Source organism: Crocuta crocuta, unplaced genomic scaffold (genome assembly GCF_008692635.1).
Source record: "Crocuta crocuta isolate KB4526 unplaced genomic scaffold, BGI_CrCroc_1.0 scaffold831, whole genome shotgun sequence".
Taxonomy (NCBI): domain Eukaryota; kingdom Metazoa; phylum Chordata; class Mammalia; order Carnivora; family Hyaenidae; genus Crocuta; species Crocuta crocuta.
Genome location: NW_027531990.1, coordinates 738,542 through 757,283, shown reverse-complemented (window position 1 = coordinate 757,283; position 18,742 = coordinate 738,542).

The window sequence follows — 18,742 nt, the reverse complement described above, 5'->3', positions numbered from 1 at the left end:
AAAAGGTGATTGTATCGGCTTAGACTAGATGCTAGGGGTGGGGCTGTTGGGTTGAATTAATAATCTCCAAACCTCTGTTTTTTTGCAATTAAAATATTAAGATTATAATTGTAATTGATATAGAGGGTGCTTGTTAGGCTTAAATATAATAATATGTGTAAAACATACAGCCTGATATCTGGAATGTAATAAAGACAACAGCTGCTAAATGCAGCGTATTGGGCTTAGATAAACATGTGGTAAATAGTTATTTTTTCAAATGTATGGAATAGATTGATGAGTATCTGAATACAGTTCTCCTCAATTGCCTGGAATAGTTGTATTACAAAAGGCAGGATTCCCCGCTGACTACAGAAGAAAAATAGGCTTGGAAAAACCACTGAGAACATAGGATGTCCAGAGATATGTTAACAGGGAGTAGCTTCTGATTTTTGTAATATTGACCACTTCTGGCTTTTATTGCCTCAGACAATTAGCAAGCCGACTGTAATGTCTAGTGTTAAGGAAACATTCCAAACCATTTCTTCACTTTTTGTTTTTCTTGAATCTTTGCTTAGTATATAGATTTGGACCACTTGCTTACACAGCCCCAAAACCTTGTGTATTCCAACCTCTACATCATTACTGTCAATATACTGTGAGTTGATTACTTAAAAATATCAATTGTATATATAAAAACTGATAGCATTGATTTTACATAACTCATCAAGTGTTATTCTTTAAGCAACCAGTTTCCGTCTTTTTTTTCCCCTATGAACATTTTTCTCTCTAGTCTAAATATGTCAGCAGTGGAGTGGAAAGAAAACAGTGGTAATACAGAACTATCTTTATATATATAATATGATGACTCTTTAGATAAACATTTATCAACATAACATCAGAATGTGTATTTAATATGCTATCACCCACATTAGGGCTTCATAACATTAACTGCAGCAGAAACAAATAATAAAATGCTTCAGTTTTGCGATGAATGAGATATGTTCAAGCTGCCAAAGTGCAAAACTGTACTTTTTAAATTTCTTATAATTGTAGTGTACCTAAATCCTGAATCAGTTCTACAATGATTTGCACATTTACTACCTCAAATTACATATTTATTTAGCACATATTACATACTAGGCACTGTGTTAAGGGGGAGTGAGGACTTTAGAAAGTGTTTAATTCCAGGCTGCAGGAATTTAGTTAATTCCATCTTTTCAATTACATATAGAAGATGCATTGGATATATTTGTTTAAATTAGCCAAATGTGAAATCCTCAATATCAGGAGTATCTTTGTGGTCCATGAATCTAGTATCAAATTGAAGAAAGTAGAGGACATAGGAATTTTGCTTATAAGATGGGATGAAAAGTATTCCTTGTTTCCTCTTTATTTAGTGATTTTGTAAACTTCTTTGTCAGATTAGATGACAGAGATATTCTTATCATTCCTGTCCCTGTTAGTAGGGAATTTCTGTTTTCCTCTTAAAGCTAAATTTTTTCTTCCCACTTGTAGGTAACCATCTTTATTCTGACCTAGGCTGTTTGAGTGGTTTCTCCAGACCTCTTTTTTTCCCTGATCACATTTTTTTCTTCCTTTCTGCAGGATGCTTTAAAAGATTGTGAGGCCCCAGAAGATTGAAATACCGCTAGAGAATACAAGGAGACTCGAATTTAGTAATATAGACTAGGTGGCACCAGGCACCTGAAGCCAGATCCCAGGGTTGAAATCTTGAATCCACTACTAAGTCATTGTAAGAATGTGATCCGAGTACAAGGAAACTTCTTGCCCATTCATCTTTTTCCCTTTTAAACAAGGGTTAGTGATAACATTTACTACCTGGGAATGTTGTGACAATCAAACTATGTTATATTGTTTCTTCTCCCCCTTCTCCTCTTCCTCCTCCTTCTCCTTTCAGAAAAAGAGGCAACTCCTCTTTACAACAGGAAAAGCCATAAGAAACTAGAGAGAGTCATGTCCAGTTCTGCATGAGTTGAAAAATATTGGAACTTACTTGCAGAAATCACTCAAAGAACATAAATTGAAAGAACTTTGATGTGAATTAATCACAAGTCAGGAGTGTTTTGCCCCAAGACAGTGGGGACAGTGATAAGCAAAATGCTTCTGACTTTGCATTCTTTTAGGGTATCAGTCAATAGTGGCTGTACCATAGGAAATAAATAGCATTGATTTAGTGTTAGAGAGTGGTTAGGATCAGCAGGTGAACATACTAAGAGAATGTAGAACAATCACCTAAAGGGTGAGTGATGAAATACTTTACATTTATGGGATGTGAATGTAAATTTGTATTTCAGTTTCTTCGTATCTCAGTGTACATTGGTACTGTATTCACAGGCTAGTATTTTCAAAGTCTTTTTTACCAAATTTAAAAAGATACAATTTGTGAAATAAACGTGTTTTCTGAAACGTTACTGGTGATGTGATGCCTCTCACCAGAGTAAAAAGACTGAGTGAAGTTAAATTTCTAAGGATGAGTGAGTTTGAGAATAACCCTAAACTCCACAGCAGTAAAGGAAGAAGTGGAAGAAGGTAAATGTGTCTTACGCATGCTTTTGTTTTTAGTGCCTAGTACAATACTTGGGACATAGTAAAAATTCAGCAAGTATTTCTGAATTCATATATACATTACAAATTTCTTCACAGTCATTTCTCCATGTATTTGTATTTCAGTATAAGAAATTTATTATGATATTCATAGATTCACATTTTCCATTACAGATAAAACTTGAATCCTTATATTACTCTATCATAAATACTATTGTGGAATATATCAAGCTGAAGTATTTATATTCCTAGTAACTTATGCTTGTTGTTACTTGTCTCAGTGTTCTCTGATTAAAGCTGATAAGGAAGGTAGGTATACAGTTTGGAATTTGAAAACAGGGTCTTCTCACTGAATATCTCCAACATGCATTTTAATCTGCAAAGAAGAGTTTTTAAAAGTATAAACATTAAATTTGAGAGCACCGAGCCTGGAAGACTGGGGCACAAAAGTTTTCAATAAGCTGTATGGTAGGAAGCTGGTGCCATTCTGACCCTAGGAAAGAAACAAAATCCCCATCTAAGCTCGGAAGAAGGGGACTAGTGGGAGAGGCAGAGGGAGACAGGAATATGGTACAGAAGCTGGCCAGCGGCTGCCACACCTGGTTGCCCCGTGCCAAGTGCCTTGATTGATGGCTTCATAGAAACCCTCTGATAGGATAGGTGTGGTATATTCTGAGACTGATACTGGTGTCCTCCCTGCTTTACATATATGTGAATATAGATATTTATATAAATCTGGATATAATTTTTGATTTCTCTTTGGCAATATATATATTTTTAACATTCTTATTCCTTTCAATTTTTTCTTCTTTTCTCTTTCCCTCATCCTTGCTTCTTTTCTCTTATACAAAGTAATGTCTTTAAATAGATCTACTTCTGGTTCCATTTTATAATATAGTCATCTTTGGAAGTCCTGGGATTTCCCTGGATCACCTAGTGCAGGGATGTCCCATAGGAACAGATTTCCCTTAATGATCTAGTTATGGAGAGTTTGTCTTTTTCAGTTCTTTGTCCCCCCAGCAAACTAAAAATGACATTATTGGTAAAAATGCAGTATTTTCTTTCTACATGAATCCACAGAAAGTTTACTTTCCATAAAAATGACTTTTGTGGGTGCTTCCATTCTATCTGCCTCTCCAGGTTTGCTGAATGGGGTCTATGGAGGCCTTTGCTACACAGCCCTGGCCTTGGGTTCCATTGTTAAAAACAAGGAGTTGATTTGGCACACAGTATGTACTGTTCCTGATGAAATCCTGATTTTATGAGACCTCTAATCATGAACATCCTTATATGTCTTGACTAAATTTGTCAGTCTTATTTATTAGATTTCGTGGTATGAATATATCAGAATTTTGTGGAAGATGATTTTTTAATGTTTATTTTTATTATTATAATTTTTTTAATGTTTTATTTATTTCTAGGAGAGAGAGAGAGAGAGACAGCGTGAGCAGGGGAGGGTCAGAGAGAGAGGGAGTCACAGACTGAAACAGGCTCCAGGCTCTGAGCTGGCAGTCAGCACAGAGCCCGACGCGGGGCTCGAACCCACGAACCGCGAGATCATGACCTAAGCGAAAGTCGGACGCTCAACCGACTAAGCCACCCAGGCGCCCCTTAATGTTTATTTTTCAGAGAGAGACACACCTTGGACAAGGGGGAGGGCCAGAGAGAGAGAGAGAGACAGACAGACAGAACAGAATCTGAAGTAGGCTGTAAACTCTAAGCTGTCAGCACAGAGCCTGACTCAGGGCTCCAACCCATGAGCTGTGAGATCATGACCTGAGCTGAAGCTGGACGCTTAACACACTGAGCCATCCAGGTGCCCTGAAGATAGTTTTTTTTTTTTGTTGCATTGGTGTAAAATTCAGGAGGAAATGGAGTGTATCATTTTTTCTTCTATAACAGCATTTTAAAATTGGAACCATGAGACTAAGCTTAAACTTGTATGTGGCAAAATGCCTTACTTGGGACCTTTTTTTCCTTCTGAAAATGAATAGAGAGATGATAAGCAGTGTCCATTTGCAGTAATTCCTATTATATTTTTGCTTATCAGTTGTATTATATAAATTTTTATTTCTTATTATGATTATATGTTCAATAAAATATGGTATGATTGAAAATGCTCAGACTGATGAGAAGCTCTATCTTATCTAAGGAAACATATCTAACTAGTCTGCCTAGGTCATAGTTAATTGATTAATGATAGGAGCTTTACATATAGGGCATGATTTCTGCAGATTGTTGTTTCATATTAGCTTATGAGTATCAAGCTTATCTTATGTATAGTGTAATAGATATATCTGTTCCTTCATGAAAATCTCCTTCATAGAAATCCTGGCTTTTGATCTTTTGGGGGAATTAATATTCTCTTTCCCTGAAGAGCATTTTTCTGCTTAATTTAATTATCACAATACTTTAGTTTATTTCTCTATTCATTAGTTTAATTCTTATTTCTTGTTTGTTTTTTTTTTAAACATCCTTATGATGCAGTTTTCCTGCTCATCTTACTTAAAAGAGATTGATCTTAGGGTAAACCAGTCTTTGTGGTAGAGTGATTGGATGGCCACACAGTATAGGAGACATCTCTCTGCGTCTCTACATAGGAAATGGAAGTATATTCCACTCAAGGGCATAGCTCTTTTTTGTTTGTCATAATTGTAATAGCAGAAATGTGAGAAACCAGGTTCTAAAGGGAGCATAACTCCTAAGAGGGCAAGGTAGACAAACACCCTGCTGTGATGAAGCTGACAGACAGCAGATAAGATGAGGGTATCTTCCATAGGAAACCAGAGGCTGGGGTAAATGTACGGGCTGCTGGAAGTCCAGCCACTTCCTTTCTGTCTGAAGAGGTGACTGACCAGCACAGTCTCTCTTCATTTGGTGCCTCCAAGTGTCCTGATTTGCTGGTCCTTCCACATCATGACAGAGAATGGTATAATTCCGTATGTGCTCTCTACTCCTGTCCCTCTCTATTTCACTCTTTAATTACTTCTTGTCATTTAAATAATTAGGTAATTATGCTCTTCATTTAACATTAATTGGACACTGATTCTGTTCTAGGCATAATATTGGAGTAAAGAAAATATAGGTTCCTCAGGAGCTCATGATTTGTTAGGAAGAAGTACCTATAAATACATAATTATAGACTTGATTTTTAAGTGGTCTAATGGATGCATATATGTGTATTTCATCATAAAAGAGCTAGAATAGTCTAATCACCATGATGGCTGGTGTTTTTCAGTTAGGAATGCAAAGACCACCTGGAGGTAGATTATAAAAAGAGTTGTGACAGGAACAAAGTCAGCCTCCTGTTGGCTTGGGGGTGTGATCCTTTTCCTTTTGCAGGATCAGAGTAGCAGCCTGCCTGTGGCTCACGTGGCCACAAGCATCTTTATATCTGAAAAGGTCCAAATACCATATGAAGCAGCTTTACAGTGTGTGGATAAGAAGATGTTAACAGTGGTAAAAATGTTACTATTTAGTGAACTCTAGTAACCTTTCCCTACTTTCTCTCCTGCATTTTGGGGGTGGGGAGGTGGGGGCGGTGATTAGTAAGGCAAAGGTAGAAGAGGTAGAAGAAAAAAACATGTTAAAATTAAAACCTAAACCAGACACTGAGAGCAGATTTAGCATAAATATGGATAGCTTTATAACATACAATGCTTTATAAACCAGAAAATAATTGGAACCTTAAGTCTAATAAAATGCAAGAAGTAAAAATAAGAACGAGTGCAAATGACCAGCAGCCATGAGACATAAAAGTTAATGTAATAATGAAAATTTTTGAATGAGATATAATTTTCACATATCTAATGGTAATTTTTTTAACCCGGATATGGCTGACATAGAGGAGCTATGCTGTATTGGAGAATTAATACCGGCACAGCACTGAAGAATTAATTTCAGTGTTATTTAAACAGAAAAACTAAAAGCAAATTAAGTAGTCGACAGTTTTGGAATGGTTACATAAGGTAGTACAGTGCTCATAATACAGTAAAACTCTTCATAAATCATGAAACATTACTATTTTATTCTGTTTTCATTTGAAAATAGTTGGCACAGAAGGTTAAATTCATTTCAGGCATACAACATGGTGATCCAACAACTCTGTACATTTTCAGTGCTTATTACAAGTGTCACTACCACCTGTTAACCAGGCAACCTATTAACAAAACCACCAACTGTGTTTCCTATGCTATATCTTTTATCCCCATGATTTACTCATTCCATAACTAGAAGCGTATATCATCCCTCTCCTTCACCCATTTTCGTAAAGTATTACTATTAATATCACATAGGAACTTTACTAGAAAGAAGGCTGTGATGACTATGGCAAATACAGAAAAAGCTAAGCAAGAAAAGGCTATAAAAGTATATATCAGTGACTATATGAACATTACAAGAAAAATTCGTTCTTAAAAAGGAATGTAATAAAAACATTCACAGTGGATTTTGGTGGCCAGCAGTTCTTTGGGGGATGTCTTTAATACATTTAAAATTTGTATTTTTCTGTGAAAAGGAATTTTGAAATAAAAATGAAATCAACATATATATGGTCAGAGCTTATTTTCTGCTTTTGTCACTAGCCTGATTATAGGAAATGAGGTTTTCAATGAAGTAATAATGGACACTTCAGGGACTACAGGTATGATTCTGTGTTGTAGTGCAAATGGTAGCAAGTTAAATGTATAGAGATGTAAAGTGCTGCTGGCAGAGACGGTCGGGGATTCTGGGCCAAAATTTGCCTGGTGACCTCAGGCTTTCCACTATATACTAAGAAAACAAGTCACTCCTTGCCTGACAGTGAGAAGTATAATTTTGAAGTTAAGTGAGTCAAGTGTTTGATTTCAGTATATGATGCTGTTTCTATGACTTTGTTAACCCAGTTACATTATTACGTTCTCACTGAATCCCTAAGGGACATGAAGTTCATTCAGATTTGAACGTTTCCACTTTTTTGAAAAGGGTTTTTTTCCTTTCTGATTTCTACTAATAGATTTTTTTCCCACTACTGACATCAACTCTTTTTCAATTTTACTCTCCTTCTCTCTTAAGTTTACTTTCTCATTTAGAGCGAGACAGAGACAGAGCCAGCACAAGTGGGGAAGGAGCAGAGAGAGTACCAGAGAGACAATCCCAAGTAGGCTCCACGCTGTCAGTGCAGAGCCCAAGGACCTTGTGGGATCAGGACCTGGGCTGAAATGAAGAGTCCAACGTTTAACTGATTGAGCCACAAAGGGGCCTCTCTGTCTTTCTTTTTATAATAAGCTATTTTATTTTATTTTTTAAATGTATTTATTTATTCTTGAGAGAGAGAGAGCAGGGGAGGAAGAGAAAGACCGGGGGTGGGGAGGGGCAGAGAGAGAGAGAGAGAGAGAGAGAGAGAGAATGAATGAATCTCAGTGTAAAGGCCAACATGGGGCTCAAACCCATGAACTGTGAGATCATGACCTGAGTGGAAATCAAGAGTCAGACGCTCAACTGACTAAGCCACCCAGGTGCCCCTAGAGTAGCCTGTTTTTAAGTTTATTAGAACTTTGAAAGGTGAACTAAAAATCAACTAAAGATTTATCTGCAATATGATACCTGAGAAAATAAAAACCTATTTATAGGATACTGATGATGTTGTTCATAATGTTTGCTAAATTGCTTAGATGGTTATTTTAAGATGAAAGTTAAATAATTTGTATTCACAGAACTTATTGAGTAGACAGCCATGTTCATTGATTTCCTTTGGCCACCTGCAGCGCTTATGCTTTTCAGTTTTTGTGATATTTATCAGAGAGTTGTCATTGTCCTTTTATCACTAAAACACAGCTGGCTTACAGGTATCAATTATAGCTTTATTAAAACGCAGCAGAAAATTTCTTTTGGTTGTACAGCTTATTTTTGATCCAAATGAAATTGATGTTTTAAGAGAGATGTCCTTGAAAAAAAATTATTACATTTTTACCACATGGTCAAAATTCGTCATTTTGATGAAATCATTTGTTCCTATATCCTAGAAAGAGACAAGAAACTGAAAGCCTCTAACTAGCTTTCTTTGCTCTCAAAAAGCAAGTCAAATTTCTGTGCTGCTAAGCCTCCAGTAAATACCCTGGCAATGGAGCATGTCCTGAGTTCATTACTCTTCTGTACTGACTGCCAGTTCTCGCCATGCCAGCGCGTAAAGAATGCTTTCCCATTTACATTTTCTTCTCCAGCTTGAGGGAAGAGAGTGCAAACATCACAACAATCACAATGAAAGAGATGATTTTAATATCTTGGCAGCTTCTTCCTGAAACATTGTTGAAATACCTCTTGCTGTGGCGTTCCCAGCTTGGGTCATGTGCACATCATTTCTGGGGAATGGGAGCCCCAAAAAGACAACTGAAATAGCTCCCAGCAAGGGAGCTATAAGCATCTGCTTGAGAAGCTAACGGAATGATAGATTTGGGCTTTGTTTCTGACCTGCTTTCAGAGTGTCTCCATATTTACATAGCTGAAGTGAGCACAGGGAGAGGATGTGCTGTCAAAGAGCATTTCTTTTATCCCGCTTGTCAGCCGTGGAAAGACAACTTTCATCTAATAAGCTAGTCAGGACCCAGAGCAGAAGATGCATTTTTTGCTTGCTTCCCTTTTGCTTCCTGTGACTTGTGAGACACTGGATGAATCAGCACTAGTTTCAGCGTGTATCAGAGACATTCTCTAAACTATTAATCATTGGTTGTGGTGTGATTTAAGGCGTTTGGGAAAAATGTTGGATACAAGTTAAAGAGATGAGTCACATCATTGTGAAAACATTTATTCAAACTGCAAGATAGTACAGTAACAGAACGTTTGTTTTTAAGTGGGGTATTATCTCATTTGCTCTAGGCAAATGTATGATATTCTGGTATGTATAGTTAATTTTCCTCTATAATAATGAACTATCTCTTTCTCTGACTTGGGTTGCAACACACCCTTTAAAAAGGAAATGTTTGGCTGCTTCCTGAGTGCAAAGGGGAAGGGAAAATAAAAATACTTGTTTGTATTATAATAAAAGTTAGGCTAGCATAAAGTATTAGATCTGGAAGGATACTAAAAGCTCAAATCATCCAACTTCTCATTATGAAGTAGAATAGACAGAGGCATGGGATATTTGAATGTTTCGCCCAAGGGCATTGAGGTAGTTGGGGTGGGCTGACCTTGTGTTATCCACAATACTGAGAATCTTAAATTTATAGAATTCTAGACTTCTGATCCCATCCTTTTATTATCTCATACCGCCTTTATTATCATTAAATCTACACTGGAAAATCCATAAATAGTATCCATACATTGTACTTTCTGTGGGAAAATTTCATTTTCATCCCTGATTTAGTGTTTAGCTTGTACTGTAGAAGAACATTAGAGAGCAAAGCCATTCCCTTGGAACATATATGTAGTAATAATGGCCAAAGAAGACTGTGGGCTGAGGTAAAAGTGTTCTTTATGAACATAAATATCTTTATTGCTTACAATGTATTCCACTATTTACTTGGAATAATTTGAACAAATGTAAAGAGTAACACACATCTGAACCACATTTCTTGGTTCCTAAATCTCATATTTGTACAGATATGCATATAACTAGATATTAAAACAGTATTGGGGCATGATGCTGTGTTTTTACTCTTACATACTTAGTTTTGAAATGTGCTTTAAAAAACTAAAATAGCATTCCAGTTTCAATGTAGTCATTAGAATGTGAAAAATGGAATGCACATAGATTATCACTCAGTAGTTAACCTAGTACCTGATTATGATTTCTTAAATGCTGCATTAGAGTGTAATTACTACCTAATTTTATATTAAAGTCTGCATTACAAAGGTCTCAACACTGGCACAATAGCCTTGTTTTACACTTAAACAAGTAAGTTGTTTTCTTACTGTCTGTAGATGACTGAAATGATGAGCTTATGAGTAACTCCATGCTTGAAATTGTAGAATAACATATATGGCATTGGTTTCCAAAATCCGATCAAATTAATAGGATGTCATCTTTTAAAGATCTGTTATACATGTATTCCATTTCTTCAGGGTACTGTGCCTATAAAATTTTAGGATTTGGAAGTATCAATGTTGCATTATCCCTTTGAATGCCTAACCCTGGATTCTTCTTATCTACAAATTAGTCTTCGTATCTACGAATTAGAAGTCTGTGCTTCTCAGTGTGAGTTCATGTGTTCTTAGTCTACTAAAGGCAGGTGTGTATGTGGGGGGAGGGGGTGTGTGTGGCTGGGAGGTACACAGGAAAGATAGGAAAGCTCTGGTCTTGCAAAGAACCTGTAGGTCAGAGCACACTTGGCACTGGTAAGCCTGCTGTGACTAGCTGGAGTCAGTGACTCTCATAAAATGTCAGTAGAAATTATTTCTACTTGCTGTGATAATAACAGTTATATGTAGTTAATGGCCCAAGTGCTGCTAAGCAAACACAGATGTTTTTCATTTAAATAAATAAGAAAATAGATTACCTATTGCTTAATCAATGCTGATTAGTGGAATAATCTTTTATATTGAACTCAGTGAAGAGATATTAAAGGATGGTTTTTGGTGAATCAGTTAGGAACTACTGCTTTAAACCTTTTTTTCTTTTCTAACATATGATCCAGAGAGCATACATATCTGTCACAGAACTGTCAAATCAGAAAATGAGTAAATGCATAATTAGGACACATTTTATACTTGCTTTGAAGGTTGATTCTTATGCCACATAAAATAGTATGCCTTAGTTACAACTATTATTTGTGTGTGTATATGTGTGTGTGAAATCTCAAAGCAAAATCTGGTGTATAATTCAGGGCTTTACATGCAAAACATCAATTAATCATTCCTAGTTAATATATATTCTTTAACAGTCTGAGTGCTCTAGGAATTTTAATTTCAAATTTGATCACTGACTTGTTTTTTCTTATCCTATGGATCTGCTTTTCTCCACAGCTAGTTCTTAATTTACTTGCATGTTTAAAAAATGAATTTCTTAATCCAAGATTCATATAGGAGTCACTTTCTATATGTTGATTGATTCACTCAGTTACTAAATACAAGAGGTGAACTCAGTGCTAAGTAAATAAAAGAGTGTGTTTCTTAATTTTTTTTTTTATTTTTATTGAGAGAGAGCGAGAGCGCTCTAGTTGGGGAAGGGCAGAGATGGAGACAGATAATCTGAAACAGGCTCCATGCTGTTAGCATAAAGCCTGATGTAGGGCTCAAACCCACAAATTGTGAGATCATGACCTGAGCAGAGGTCAGATACTTAATCAACTGAACCACCCAGGCACCCCAAGAGTATGCTTCTTAAGATGCTCACAGTCTAATAAATGAAGTGACTGAGGATTACGATTGAATTAATTGTGTGATAAATAATGAATACTAATAATTAATAAGTGATAAATAAGTCAGGGCCCAGTTATGGATATTTCTGAGCCTAATATCAGGCTCTGAAAAGGCAGCAATGGTTGGAGCCATGAGTGCTTCATTTTTAAGAATGTATAATACCTTTCAACAATACTGCTTATACTATTTAAGTATTACCCATTATATAATAATAATCCTTACATTTTTAGCCCAGTTAATTTGAATTTTTTTTTTGTAAAAATTAGTCCTGAATTATGACATGCTGTCCCCCAACACAGGAAATGTTTTCAATTTCAGTTTCAAGTTATAATCTGATTTCATTCTGGGAATATTTTTCTAGGCTCTGGGTAGAGCATTACAGATGGTTTGCTTTTCTTAGAAACAGTACCACTTGAATATTGCTGGGGGGAATGATGAACAAAAGATCTCATATAAAAGAAGGTTTTTTATATTGTTGTCCATCTCCCTTCCAAAATCCCAGGGTTCAGGAAAGTAATGTCTTGAAATGCTGCCAAATATTAAGTGACATCCAATTTTCAGGCTAATGAAGGTCTGAAATAGATGTTTCTCTTTTCTGTTTGAATGAGGCATACAGTTTTCTCTGATGAAGGCGACTGTGTTACTTTAGAAGAATTCTGGTCTATATTTAATATTCATTAGACATCAAGTTAAATGTTCACTGTGATGGAATTATGGGCCAGCTAGCTTCTTTTATTTTCAAGAATGTATTGTTAACTATAGTTATCATGCTGTACATCAGTTACAAATGCAACTGTGTAGCTATTTATACAAGTAAGAAGTACTTTGTACAAAACCACACAATAACTGAGAGGTCCTAGTTTTGAAGACATTTCTGGAAGACTAAGTCTGTTTTCTTTGTAATATATTTTTAATCTTTGAAAAACTTCCCAATAAAATAGTTCCTATGACCTACGATTCATATGTGATTCAGTTACAGTTGAGGAATTTGACTGGAAGAAAATGAAATATTTTTTTTTCTAAACAGTCTTATCTTCCTCGAATACGACATCACTGTTTTACTTCTAATTCAGTGATTGCTAAGCAGTAACAGCTAACAAGTGAGCACCTCATAATGATCCTGACTGTGGTCATTATCATCTTCATGTTATAGCTGAGAACACCAAGACATGGAGATGTTAAGTGATCTATGCAAGGGCACACATATTGTTTTAGTTAAAAATATGTTTCTTCACTTCAAAAGATTCTAAGATCTTGAGACATATGAATAATTTCTATCACTTCATATTTTACCTATCTTTCATTGGGGCTCATCTACTTGACCAGCTGTGATACAGGGTGACCAGGTGATCTTACACTGATCTCACATAAATCATGTATATATGTTGTGTGGCATAATCTCTGCTAGCTATGCCCTCATTCTTGTTCTTCCAGAACCTACCGCTTGCTCTTCCTTCATGGTTGCATTCCCCTAGAGAGAATACCTTGATCGACCCTCTTGGTTTTTTACATTCTCTTCTTTTTTATTTCTCTGTTTTTCTTTCCATGGGAATCTGGGCTTCATGGTGCTCTGCTTTTATAGATCATGTACCCATTGACTGGACCTTCTCTAAAAAGAAAACATGAAAGTACACAATTCTAAGCTGAATGTATGTTCAGAACTCAGTGCAAACAGTTTAATTATGGTAAGATAGTACCTGGCAATTCCTTAGTGTGATATAAATAAGAAAAAAAGCTTACTAGTAATGAGTATTAATTGAGCTATTCAGCAAGTTTACTAGAGAGAAAGTTAAACATTATTATTTATACCTGTGGAGAACTATGTAAATACCCTAAAATAATAGTCTTCAGACTGTTTTTCCTTTGGAACACTGTTATATTTTAAGATGTCAGATTCATAGCTGAGATAATATTTTGCAAATGATTATGTTTATTAAGGAATGACTATATTCTGTTTGGTAAAAAATAATACCTTGCCTCTCTTTGGTGCTTCATAACATATAACACAATTTCACTAACATGTCACATTTGGTCCTCACAGCTGCCTGAGAGGAAAGGAAGAAAATTCTACAGGGTGTGCTTTATAAATCTTCTTAACTTGCCCCCATTGACATCATAATCTTTTCTACACCTCTCTCACCCTCTGTTTTTATGTCTTTCACCGTTTGGTAAATTATAATCACAAAGTTTAGATAAAGAGATGCCATCTACTTTAATGGAAATGTTATTTTAGTTCACAGATGAAATGAAAAGAAAGAGAATTTCAAGTTTTCAGTTTGTTATGGAGACCCTGTGTTATACCTGATTCAGTCTCCCATCATGCTGATCAATACAAGAAATCTTAAAATTTGTGTCTACAGTTCTGACAGGAATTTTTATTAAACAGCTATCCTGTTTGAATGAATCTCAGAAATCATAACAAAAGAGTACTGCAGTGCCATGGCAGAAGATGTATGGTTTTAGATTCATTAATGGAGAAATCTGGGACAAGCAAAGGTATAGGGTGCCATTCTGCAGAAATTGCTGGGGGAACAGTAAGTAAGAGCAGCATTTTGCTTTGCTACAGATCATATTTGAGTGGTAGAGATTTCACTGCCCTGAAGCAGGTTATATTACAGTCCATTTATTTGTCAGGGTAGGATTTTATTAGCAACCAGTTCCAGGCCTTGCATGAGAATGAATCTTCTCACAGCCTGAGCATAAAAGACTAATGGAGTTCAAAATCAACACCGCGTTTGAAAGCTTTCGCCCAGGATCAGTGAGGTGAGGAGGTTGAAGTTAATGTTCCATCCTGTTCTGCTCAGATGAAGCTGATAACAAATACTACATGTGTGTTATGTGTTTTCATCTTGATCTGTTGGTGTTGAACATTAGCTCTAGGTCTATTTTAGCTTATCCACATGTTTGTGCTGATGGAAAATCAAAGTTGGATCACAGACATGAAAGGAAAATTGTGACTTTAGCCATTTTAGAAAGGGGAAAAAATGATGGGGTTAGGCATTTGTTATAAAACACCGGGATTGCGCAAAGACTTGGGAAGGCACTTACAGCTAATTCAAACTCTCAAGGCCACTGGAGGGTCATTTGGCAAAACAAAGAAAGACTTCATGTAAAATTTGATCACATTACTTGTTGGGAGCATTGTACATCCATATATTAATGTTTTAATGGTACCCTGTTTTGTAAGAGTAGTAAAAAATGCTAAAATTGCTTTAAAATTATTCTAGGTTAGAAACAACAGTCTGCTTATTTTTAAGGCCATCTAAATAAGGGTATCTACAAAAGAGAACAAAAAGAAAACATCATCTTTAACTCACACAGACTATTTGAGGATGTTTAAATAGTTTTCTGCCCAAATTTCTTGTATAGCTTCAGGGACCCAATGGTTAGGAACATGAGTCCCATTCGGATACAACCTCATACACCTGATATTTCAAGTTGTATATTTTATTTCAGGGATGGAGTGCTGGAAGGTAGTGTGTAGAGAGGGGTGAAGGAGAATGCAAGAGTTGTGGTGGAATATGGTGCTGGCAGGGTTGATACATCAGCAGCAGCTCTGAGGGTGGAGAGTGAGCCATGGTCACTGGTACTGCATAACATTCCATTTGCCTATATCCTAATAGAATGTCATACCAATGACCACCTCTTCTTAAATACCTGCTATTAGGGGGAGAGGACTATGAGTTAAAAAAAACAACAGAAAGGACTGTTGCTAAGGACTTCAGTGCCTTTGCTACAGCACTCTGCTTCCCCCAACACTTAAAAAAAAAAAAAAAAAAAGTTGTAATCTAGAAGAGCCAGGTACTTGACAGCAGGCGAACAAGGAATGAGTTACAAAGCATCAAAAGGTTCAGGAAGAACCAGCAAGGAAGACAGAAAAAGAGTTACAGGAAAACAGTGACAATCTCACTTCACTGGTGGTTGAGTTGAGCATTGCTGACATTTTCATAGCTGAGATATGAAGGCCAGCAACAAAGGCAGCAAACACAAATGATCACAGAACAATGGTGGCCCTCATGATCAGCTGCTGTGTGAGACAATCACCTCACCTTGAAGACTGCCAGAGAATTACCTAAGTGAGTAGAAAGTAACGTCTACCTCTTTTGAGTTTGGAATTATTAATGCATAGGATATATGTTCCACCTTTTAAAGTGACCTTTTTGACACCCTCAGACCAGTAGGTTCTTGAACCTTACTAAGTGTACTTCCCCTTTGTAGGCAGATGGTCTCTTGATTCATTGCAATAACAAAATTGCCTAGATGGCTGCCCTCATCTTGAAAGAACATAACTTGACAGATTCGGAAGCCTAGCCACAAGGGATCTTTCCACACACACAGTAATTTACTTTTAGTGTACAACTGGGAAAATCTTTTTTTTTTTTTTTACCATAATTGCAAAACTCCTCAATTTCAGCTTTCTATATGGATATTTCTTGTATCTCTTTTCCTTGATAAAAGCTAGTTTTTACCTGAGGAGTTGATTGTCATCATGCCTTCTCTGAAAGAAGTAGCTCTGTATTCCTAGCCCTTAACTCTCAGGGTTAGAATATGGAACTGGTGTCCATCATCTTCTCACACTTTGCTTCCCAGTCGTTAGTTTCTGTCTTTTAAAATGTATGGTGTTTGCTTTATTGAATATCCTCTGTCCTTTCTTATCCTCCCATCTGTCCACCACCCTGCCGTTCATCTTGATTCAGCAAATATTTTGGTACATGGCTGACGAGATTTTACTGTACTAAACCTGGCATCATGCTGGATGATTTTAGTATCAATTTTAATATCCAAATAAGGTAGCCATTCTTCACTTCTTTACCTCCACACACTTTTTGACCCTCTGTCTTAGCTACTCACTCCCTGCCCACATTCTGTATGTTATGGTTACACATTTCTAATTCATTTCTAAAAATCTTTTTGTCAAGTTTTACACCCTGCTATTATAACCTTTTATTTTACCAGTTTGCTTGTCCAGTTATTCCTATTTCAGTGTTTGACAGCTTCATTGAGACTTTCAGTCTAACATTCTTCTACCTGTTCCAAATATATCATTCAAGTCTTTATTTTATGTCCATCTTACTATTTTATGTCCATTCTATCCATCTTACTTACTGTGGATGGGATTACTATGTTCTTCTCCATTTCAGAAAATGTCATAGCATATTGTTAAGAGCTTCTACTCTGTGGCCACAAAATCTGGGTTCAGATCTCATCCCTGAAACTTTCTAGATGGTTAACTCTGTGCTTGGATTTCTTTTCCTTAGTGTTCTCAGCATTAGTACCTGTTTCATAGGATTGTTGTGAGAACGAAATAACTCATATCTGTATAATACTTAAATCTTAGTTGTTAGAAATTAGCATTAAAATACATGTAATTTATATATGAGCATGTATTATCATAAATTACACAGCTTGTCGAATAGATATGTAAGTATAAATACTGGCATGTATTTAATTATAATGATATGTTTAATAATTTTAATTTTTATATTAATCTAAAATTATGCATTTTTGACAAAACTATAGGATNAAATTATTCTTTTTTTTTTTTTTTTTTTTTTTTTTTTTAGTTTATTCATTTAACTTTGAGAGAGTTTGAGAAAGACAAAGTGTGAAAGGGGATTGTGCAGAGAGGGAGTGAGAGAGAGAATCGCAGCTAGGCTCCACGCTGTCAGTGCAGAGCCTGATGTGGGGCTCAAACTCACAAAACTTAGAGATCATGACCTGAGCCTAAACCAAGATTCAGAAGCTCAACCAACTGAGCCACCCAGGTGCCTTAGAATTCATTCTAACTATACCTCAAAGTAGCTGACTCTTGCTGGAAAGAGTTCTATATTTGGTACCACTATAACTTTGTGGTCACAAAATGCAAGGCCTCATTATTCTCTGGCTATTCTATTACTTCCCTCTTTTTCAACACACCCTAACCCTCCCTACTANAACAAAGGAATGGGTCAGTAAGCCTGAGTTTTGTTAATATCCTCCCACTAAACAAACTAACCTACTTCTAATTGTACCTTTCCTCATTCTCACTTTTTGCAATAGAAGCGATGCCTTACTATCTAAAATTAGTCCTGCCACCTATGTTCTGATCCATTGCTCTTAGCACCTTAGGAAAGTATATGCTTTTTTCCCTGTTTGTCTGTTTATTAACCATTGCTTCTGGTTTGGATCTTACACATTGCATGTAAATATTTTCACTTTTTTTTTTTTTGTACAAAGAAAAAGCAAATGAGCAACCACCTCAAATTCCCAGACATCAATCTCTCTTTCTTTTCTTCCTTTCATAAAACTTCTGATAAGAACTGCCTTTACTTCTGGGTCTCCTTTAAGCATCTTGATTTTGGCTCAGGTCATGACCTCACAGACCATGAGATCTGGCCACACAGAGCCTGCTTGGGATTCTCTCTCTCCTTATCTCTGTTCCTCCCTGACTTGACATGTGGTGTCTCTCTCAAAATAAATAACCATTAAACAAAAAAGAGAGTATGGGGAGGAAAAGAAGGGAAATTGCTTGCTGTTCAATGGATACAAAGTTTCAGTTATACAAAATGAGTAATTTCTGGAGATCTGTACAACATAGTGCCTATAGTTAACAAGACAGTATAGTATAGTGTCCTCAAGGTTCCTAATGGTGTCACATATTGCAGGATTCCCTTGCTAGCACTGAATAGTATTCTATTGTATGTACATATGACATTTTCTTTTTAAAATTTCTTTAATGTTTATTTAGTTTTGAGAGAGAGAGAGAATGAGACACAGAATCCAAAGCAGGCTCCAGGCTCTGAGCTGTTAGCATAGAGCCCAATGCGGGGCTCGAACTCAGAAATCGTGAGGTCATGACCTAAGCCAAATTGGGCACTTAACT